This window comes from Hemiscyllium ocellatum, unplaced genomic scaffold (assembly GCF_020745735.1).
Source record: "Hemiscyllium ocellatum isolate sHemOce1 unplaced genomic scaffold, sHemOce1.pat.X.cur. scaffold_3189_pat_ctg1, whole genome shotgun sequence".
Lineage (NCBI taxonomy): Eukaryota > Metazoa > Chordata > Chondrichthyes > Orectolobiformes > Hemiscylliidae > Hemiscyllium > Hemiscyllium ocellatum.
The window spans coordinates 7,501-15,000 of NW_026868341.1; positions in this window are offsets into that span (position 1 = coordinate 7,501).

Here is a 7,500-nt window from a genome sequence, read left to right on the forward strand (position 1 = left end):
AATATTTTTGAAGCAGTACAAATCAGTAACCAGCGACACTTAGAATATTTTTGGAGCAGTACAAATCAGTAACCAGCGACACTTAGAATATTTTTGAAGCAGTACAAATCAGTAACCAGCGACACTTAGAATATTTTTGGAGCAGTACAAATCAGTAACCAGCGACACTTAGAATATTTTTGAAGCAGTACAAATCAGTAACCACTGACACTTAGAATATTTTTGAAGCAGTACAAATCAGTAACCAGCGACACTTAGAATATTTTTGAAGCAGTACAAATCAGTAACCACTGACACTTAGAATATTTTTGAAGCAGTACAAATCAGTAACCAGCGACACTTAGAATATTTTTGGAGCAGTACAAATCAGTAACCACTGACACTTAGAATATTTTTGAAGCAGTACAAATCAGTAACCAGCGACACTTAGAATATTTTTGAAGCAGTACAAATCAGTAACCACTGACACTTAGAATATTTTTGAAGCAGTACAAATCAGTAACCGCTGACACTTAGAATATTTTTGAAGCAGTACAAATCAGTAACCAGCGACACTTAGAATATTTTTGGAGCAGTACAAATCAGTAACCACTGACACTTAGAATATTTTTGAAGCAGTACAAATCAGTAACCAGCGACACTTAGAATATTTTTGGAGCAGTACAAATCAGTAACCACTGACACTTAGAATATTTTTGAAGCAGTACAAATCAGTAACCAGCGACACTTAGAATATTTTTGAAGCAGTACAAATCAGTAACCACTGACACTTAGAATATTTTTGAAGCAGTACAAATCAGTAACCAGCGACACTTAGAATATTTTTGAAGCAGTACAAATCAGTAACCACTGACACTTAGAATATTTTTGAAGCAGTACAAATCAGTAACCAGCGACACTTAGAATATTTTTGAAGCAGTACAAATCAGTAACCAGCGACACTTAGAATATTTTTGGAGCAGTACAAATCAGTAACCAGCGACACTTAGAATATTTTTGAAGCAGTACAAATCAGTAACCACTGACACTTAGAATATTTTTGAAGCAGTACAAATCAGTAACCAGCGACACTTAGAATATTTTTGAAGCAGTACAAATCAGTAACCACTGACACTTAGAATATTTTTGAAGCAGTACAAATCAGTAACCGCTGACACTTAGAATATTTTTGAAGCAGTACAAATCAGTAACCAGCGACACTTAGAATATTTTTGAAGCAGTACAAATCAGTAACCACTGACACTTAGAATATTTTTGGAGCATTACAAATCAGTAACCAGCGACACTTAGAATATTTTTGGAGCAGTACAAATCAGTAACCAGCGACACTTAGAATATTTTTGAAGCAGTACAAATCAGTAACCAAGTGCATTTTTGAATTGGTTACTGATTTCTCCGTTGAAGTTGGGGCTGCGGTTGGCTTCAGTTAGTGGTGGGGGCTTAATTTTCGCCGAGGGGAGCGTGTCCCGGTAGTGTCTCCGAGGAAGTGGTACCTATTGTAGGGGGTGTTTCTGAATTTGGGCCCTTTTTGAGTGGCATTGCCGGATGGGTTTTGTGTTGAAGGCTTCCAAATCGGGTAGCTCAGCCGGATTTGACCCGGCGGTTCTACCGACTGTCACGCCTTCGAGGGGGGACTGTTGTCTAAGTTCAGGCCGAATTTGGTGAATTTCCTAAGTCGGGAAGTGGTCCCAACGGGTTTGGGAGTGAACCTAACTGCTCATACCAACTTTGAGGCTTTGGGCCGGGTAGCACAGTCGGATTTGACCCGGCGGTTCTGCCGAATGCCTGGCCTTCGAGGGGGGCCTGCCCTCTGAGTTCAGGCCGAATTTGGTGATTTTCCTAAGTCGGGAAGTGGTCCAAACGGGGATGGGAGTGAACCTGACAGCTCATACCGACTTTGGGGCTTCCAAGCCGGGTAGCTCAGCCGGATTTGATCCGGCGATTCTGCCGACTTCCACGCCTTCGAGCGGGGACTCTCCTCTAAGTTCAGGCCGAATTTGGTGAATTTCCTAAGTCGGGAAGTGGTCCAAACGGGGATGGGAGTGAACCTAACTGCTCATACCAACTTTGAGGCTTTGGGGCCGGGTAGCACAGTCGGATTTGACCCGGCGGTTCTGCCGAATGCCTGGCCTTCGAGGGGGGCCTGCCCTCTGAGTTCAGGCCGAATTTGGTGATTTTCCTAAGTCGGGAAGTGGTCCAAACGGGGATGGGAGTGAACCTGACAGCTCATACCGACTTTGGGGCTTCCAAGCCGGGTAGCTCAACCGGATTTGATCCGGCGGTTCTAGCGACTGCCACGGCTTCGAGGGGGGACTGTTGTCTAAGTTCAGGCCGAATTTGGTGAATTTCCCGAGTCGGGAAGTGGTCCAAACGGGGATGGGAGTGAACCTGACAGCTCTTACCGACATTGAGGCTTCGGGGCCGGGTAGCTCAGTCGGATTTGACCCGGCGATTCTGCCGACTTCCACGCCTTCGAGCGGGGACTCTCCTCTAAGTTCAGGCCGAATTTGGTGAATTTCCTAAGTCGGGAAGTGGTCCAAACGGGGATGGGAGTGAACCTGACAGCTCTTACCGACTTTGGGGCTTCCAAGCCGGGTAGCTCAACCGGATTTGATCCGGCGGTTCTAGCGACTGTCACGCCTTCGAGGGGGGACTGTTGTATAAGTTCAGGCCGAATTTGGTGAATTTCCCGAGTCGGGAAGTGGTCCAAACGGGGATGGGAGTGAACCTGACAGCTCTTACCGACTTTGGGGCTTCCAAGCCGGGTAGCTCAACCGGATTTGATCCGGCGGTTCTGCCGACTGTCACGCCTTCGAGGGGGGACTGTTGTATAAGTTCAGGCCGAATTTGGTGAATTTCCCGAGTCGGGAAGTGGTCCAAACGGGGATGGGAGTGAACCTGACAGCTCTTACCGACTTTGAGGCTTCGGGGCCGGGTAGCTCAGCCGGATTTGATCCGGCGGTTCTGCCGACTGTCACGCCTTCGAGGGGGGACTGTCCTCTGAGTTCAGGCCGAATTTGGTGAATTTCCCGAGTCGGGAAGTGGTCCAAACGGGGATGGGAGTGAACCTGACAGCTCATACCGACTTTGAGGCTTCCAAGCCGGGTAGCTCAGCCGGATTTGACCCGGCGATTCTGCCGACTTCCACGCCTTCGAGGGGGGACTGCCCTCTGAGTTCAGGCCGAATTTGGTGCATTTCCCGAGTCGGGAAGTGGTCTCTGTCACAACGGGGGCAAGTGTCTGAAGAGGTAAAGTGAGTAACCAGCACAGCTTAGGGAAGGGTTCCAAAGTTCTCAACAATGTGAATTCGGTTACCAGGAAAGCTTAGGAAAGTTGCCTGACTGTCCCAAACGAATGAACTGCAAAACTTAGGGAACATGCCCGAAGATGCTTAAAAGTGTGAAATCAGTAAGCAGGAAAGCATAGGAAAGTGCCTGAAAGTGCTAAATGAGTAACATGAAAAACGTAGAAAAATGCCCGAAAATGTTTAAAAGTGTGAACTCAGTAACCAGCAAAACTTAGTAAAACGTTGGAAAAGCAGAAATGAGTAACCAGAAAAACTTAGAAAAATGTTTGAAATGAGAAATGAGTAACCAGAAAAACTTAGAAAAATGTTTGAAAATGAGAAATGAGTAACCAAGAAAACTTAGAAAAATGCCCAAAAAGAAGAAATCAGTAACCAGAAAAACTTAGAAAAATGTTTGAAAATGAGAAATGAGTAACCAGAAAAACTTAGAAAAATGTTTGAAAATGAGAAATGAGTAACCAAGAAAACTTAGAAAAATGCCCAAAAAGAAGAAATCAGTAACCAGAAAAACTTAGAAAAATGTTTGAAAATGAGAAATGAGTAACCAAGAAAACTTAGAAAAATGTTTGAAAATGAGAAATGAGTAACCAAGAAAACTTAGAAAAATGCCCAAAAAGAAGAAATCAGTAACCAGAAAAACTTAGAAAAATGTTTGAAAATGAGAAATGAGTAACCAAGAAAACTTAGAAAAATGCCCAAAAAGAAGAAATCAGTAACCAGAAAAACTTAGAAAAATGTTTGAAAATGAGAAATGAGTAACCAAGAAAACTTAGAAAAATGCCCAAAAAGAAGAAATCAGTAACCAGAAAAACTTAGAAAAATGTTTGAAAATGAGAAATGAGTAACCAGAAAAACTTAGAAAAATGTTTGAAAATGAGAAATGAGTAACCAAGAAAACTTAGAAAAATGCCCAAAAAGAAGAAATCAGTAACCAGAAAAACTTAGAAAAATGTTTGAAAATGAGAAATGAGTAACCAAGAAAACTTAGAAAAATGCCCGAAAAGAAGAAATCAGTAACCAGAAAAACTTAGAAAAATTTTCGGCCAAGTGTGAAAAATATTCTAAGTGTCAGCGGAGGAAAATGCCGAAGCATCGGGAAAGATTCAAAAACTCATGCCGAACATGAGTTCCGAAGTGCCGGAGGAACTGGGCGAATTGAGCCCGGCGGTTGGCCAGATGTCGTTTTGAGTCTGCAGCCCGAAAACTTTAACTTTGTCTGCCGCGGAAGTCTGGACCGGGAAAAATCCAAACGGTTTTGCCGGGTTCGAGTTCCAGAGCGAAGCAGTCGAATTTGAAATTCAGACCCATTCAGTGCCACTTGACATTGTGACACAGTGAGGTTGGCGGGGTACCCGGAGATTTCTGGGAACACGATTTTTAGAACAAAATGGCGGCGCGGGACCACTTTGAAAGGCATCCGAAAAACGGTTCCGCGGGCAGAGCACTTGAATGACAGGCCTGTGTGCATGCCCAAGAGCTCTCGGAAGTCTAATTTTTGACACTTTGTCAAATTTTCGACAGACTTACCCAACTCTTGCTGCCTGTTCTAAGAATCAGTCAGAGGCCTGTGCGGCGGTCTCTTGACACTTTGGAGGGCGGGCAAACCCCACGTTGACTCCGGCCGTCCCTCCAAAAGGCACTTGCTATTGGGGGAAAGGATTGCAAGTAGCCTGGTTCCCGTGGGAGCGGCCAGGAAGGGTGCAGGCTGGCCCTTGCCTGAGCATTCCCAAAACCCTCTTCCGCTGAGAGCAGACCTCGCACGCCGCACTACCGGCTCTGGGAGTGGTTGGCCGCTATTGTACATAGTCCGGTCCTTCCTCTGCCACCCGGCAAGTGCGATGGCTCTGCCGCCCTGCGGTGCTCGTCACCCAGGTTTGGGGAACACGATACTTAGAACATGTTGGCGGCTCGGGACCTGCAGGCGAAAGGGGCCCCGTGGTGCTGAGCACATCGACCTCGGGTCTCAGTGCAAGCCGGAGAGTTCGCGGAAGTCTTAAAAGATTTTGACATCTGCTCAATTCTTTGACAGGCTTGCCTGACTCTTTCCGTCCGTTCTAAGAATCAGTCGGAGGCCGGGGCGGGGACGGTCTCTTGACACACGGAGGGTTGGCTTCCCTCCTCAGGTGTTTGTGTCGAAAATGAAGGCGAGAGATGCAAGCGTCCTGGTTCCCCTGGGTGCTGCCAGCAAGGGTGCAGGCTGACCCTTGCCTGAGCACTCCCAAAAGCCTCTTAAGCTGAGAGCAGGCGCCGCACTACCGGCTCTGGGAGTCGTTGGCCGCTATTGTACATAGTCCGGTCCTTCCTCTGCCACCCGGCAAGTGCGATGGCTCTGCCTCCCTGCGGTGCTCGTCACCCAGGTTTGGGGAACACGATACTTAGAACATGTTGGCGGCTCGGGACCTGCAGGCGAAGGGGGCCCCGTGGTGCTGAGCACATCGACCTCGCGTCTCAGTGCAAGCCGGAGAGTTCGCGGAAGTCTTAACAGGCTTGCCTGACTCTTTCCGTCCGTTCTAAGAATCAGTCGGAGGCCGGGGCGGGGACGGTCTCTTGACACACGGAGGGTTGGCTTCCCTCCTCAGGCGTTTGTGTCGAAAATGAAGGCGAGAGATGCAAGCGTCCTGGTTCCCCTGGGTGCTGCCAGCAAGGGTGCAGGCTGACCCTTGCCTGAGCACTCCCAAAAGCCTCTTAGGCTGAGAGCAGGCGCCGCACTACCGGCTCTGGGAGTCGTTGGCCGCTATTGTACATAGTCCGGTCCTTCCTCTGCCACCCGGCAAGTGCGATGGCTCTGCCTCCCTGCGGTGCCCGTCACCCAGGTTTGGAGAACACGATACTTAGAACATGTTGGCGGCTCGGGACCTGCAGGCGAAAGGGGCCCCGTGGTGCTGAGCACATCGACCTCGCGTCTCAGTGCAAGCCGGAGAGTTCGCGGAAGTCTTAACAGGCTTGCCTGACTCTTTCCGTCCGTTCTAAGAATCAGTCGGAGGCCGGGGCGGGGACGGTCTCTTGACACACGGAGGGTTGGCTTCCCTCCTCAGGCGTTTGTGTCGAAAATGAAGGCGAGAGATGCAAGCGTCCTGGTTCCCCTGGGTGCTGCCAGCAAGGGTGCAGGCTGACCCTTGCCTGAGCACTCCCAGAAGCCTCTTAGGCTGAGAGCAGACGCCGCACTACCGGCTCTGGGAGTCGTTGGCCGCTATTGTACATAGTCCGGTCCTTCCTCTGCCACCCGGCAAGTGCGATGGCTCTGCCTCCCTGCGGTGCCCGTCACCCAGGTTTGGAGAACACGATACTAAGAACATGTTGGCGGCTCGGGACCTGCAGGCGAAAGGGGCCCCGTGGTGCTTAGCACATCGACCTCGCGTCTCAGTGCAAGCCGGAGAGTTCGCGGAAGTCTAAAGCTTTTGACATTCGCTCAAAGCTTTGACAGGCTTGCCCGACTCTTTCCGTCCGTTCTAAGAATCAGTCAGAGGCTGGTGGGGAGGTCTCTTGACGCAAGGGGAGGGGTGGCGTCCCTCCTCAGGCGCTTGTGTCGAAAATGAAGGCGAGAGATGCAAGCGTCCTGGTTCCCCTGGGTGCTGCCAGCAAGGGTGCAGGCTGACCCTTGCCTGAGCACTCCCAGAAGCCTCTTAGGCTGAGAGCAGACGCCGCACAACCGGCTCTGGGAGTCGTTGGCCGCTATTGTACATAGTCCGGTCCTTCCTCTGCCACCCGGCAAGTGCGATGGCTCTGCCTCCCTGCGGTGCCCGTCACCCAGGATTGGAGAACACGATACTAAGAACATGTTGGCGGCTCGGGACCTGCAGGCGAAAGGGGCCCCGTGGTGCTTAGCACATCGACCTCGCGTCTCAGTGCAAGCCGGAGAGTTCGCGGAAGTCTAAAGCTTTTGACATTCGCTCAAAGCTTTGACAGGCTTGCCCGACTCTTTCCGTCCGTTCTAAGAATCAGTCAGAGGCCGGTGGGGAGGTCTCTTGACGCAAAGGGGAGGGGTGGCGTCCCTCCTCAGGCGCTTGTGTCGAAAAATGAAGGCGAGAGACGCGAGCGGCCTGGTTGCTTTGGGTGCTGCCAGGAAGGATGTGGTCTGACCCTTGCCTGAGCACATCCAAAAGCATGTGATGTTGAGAGCAGACCTCGAGCCCCGCACAACCGGCTCTGGGAGTCGTTGGCCGCTATTGTACATAGTCCGGTCCTTCCTCTGC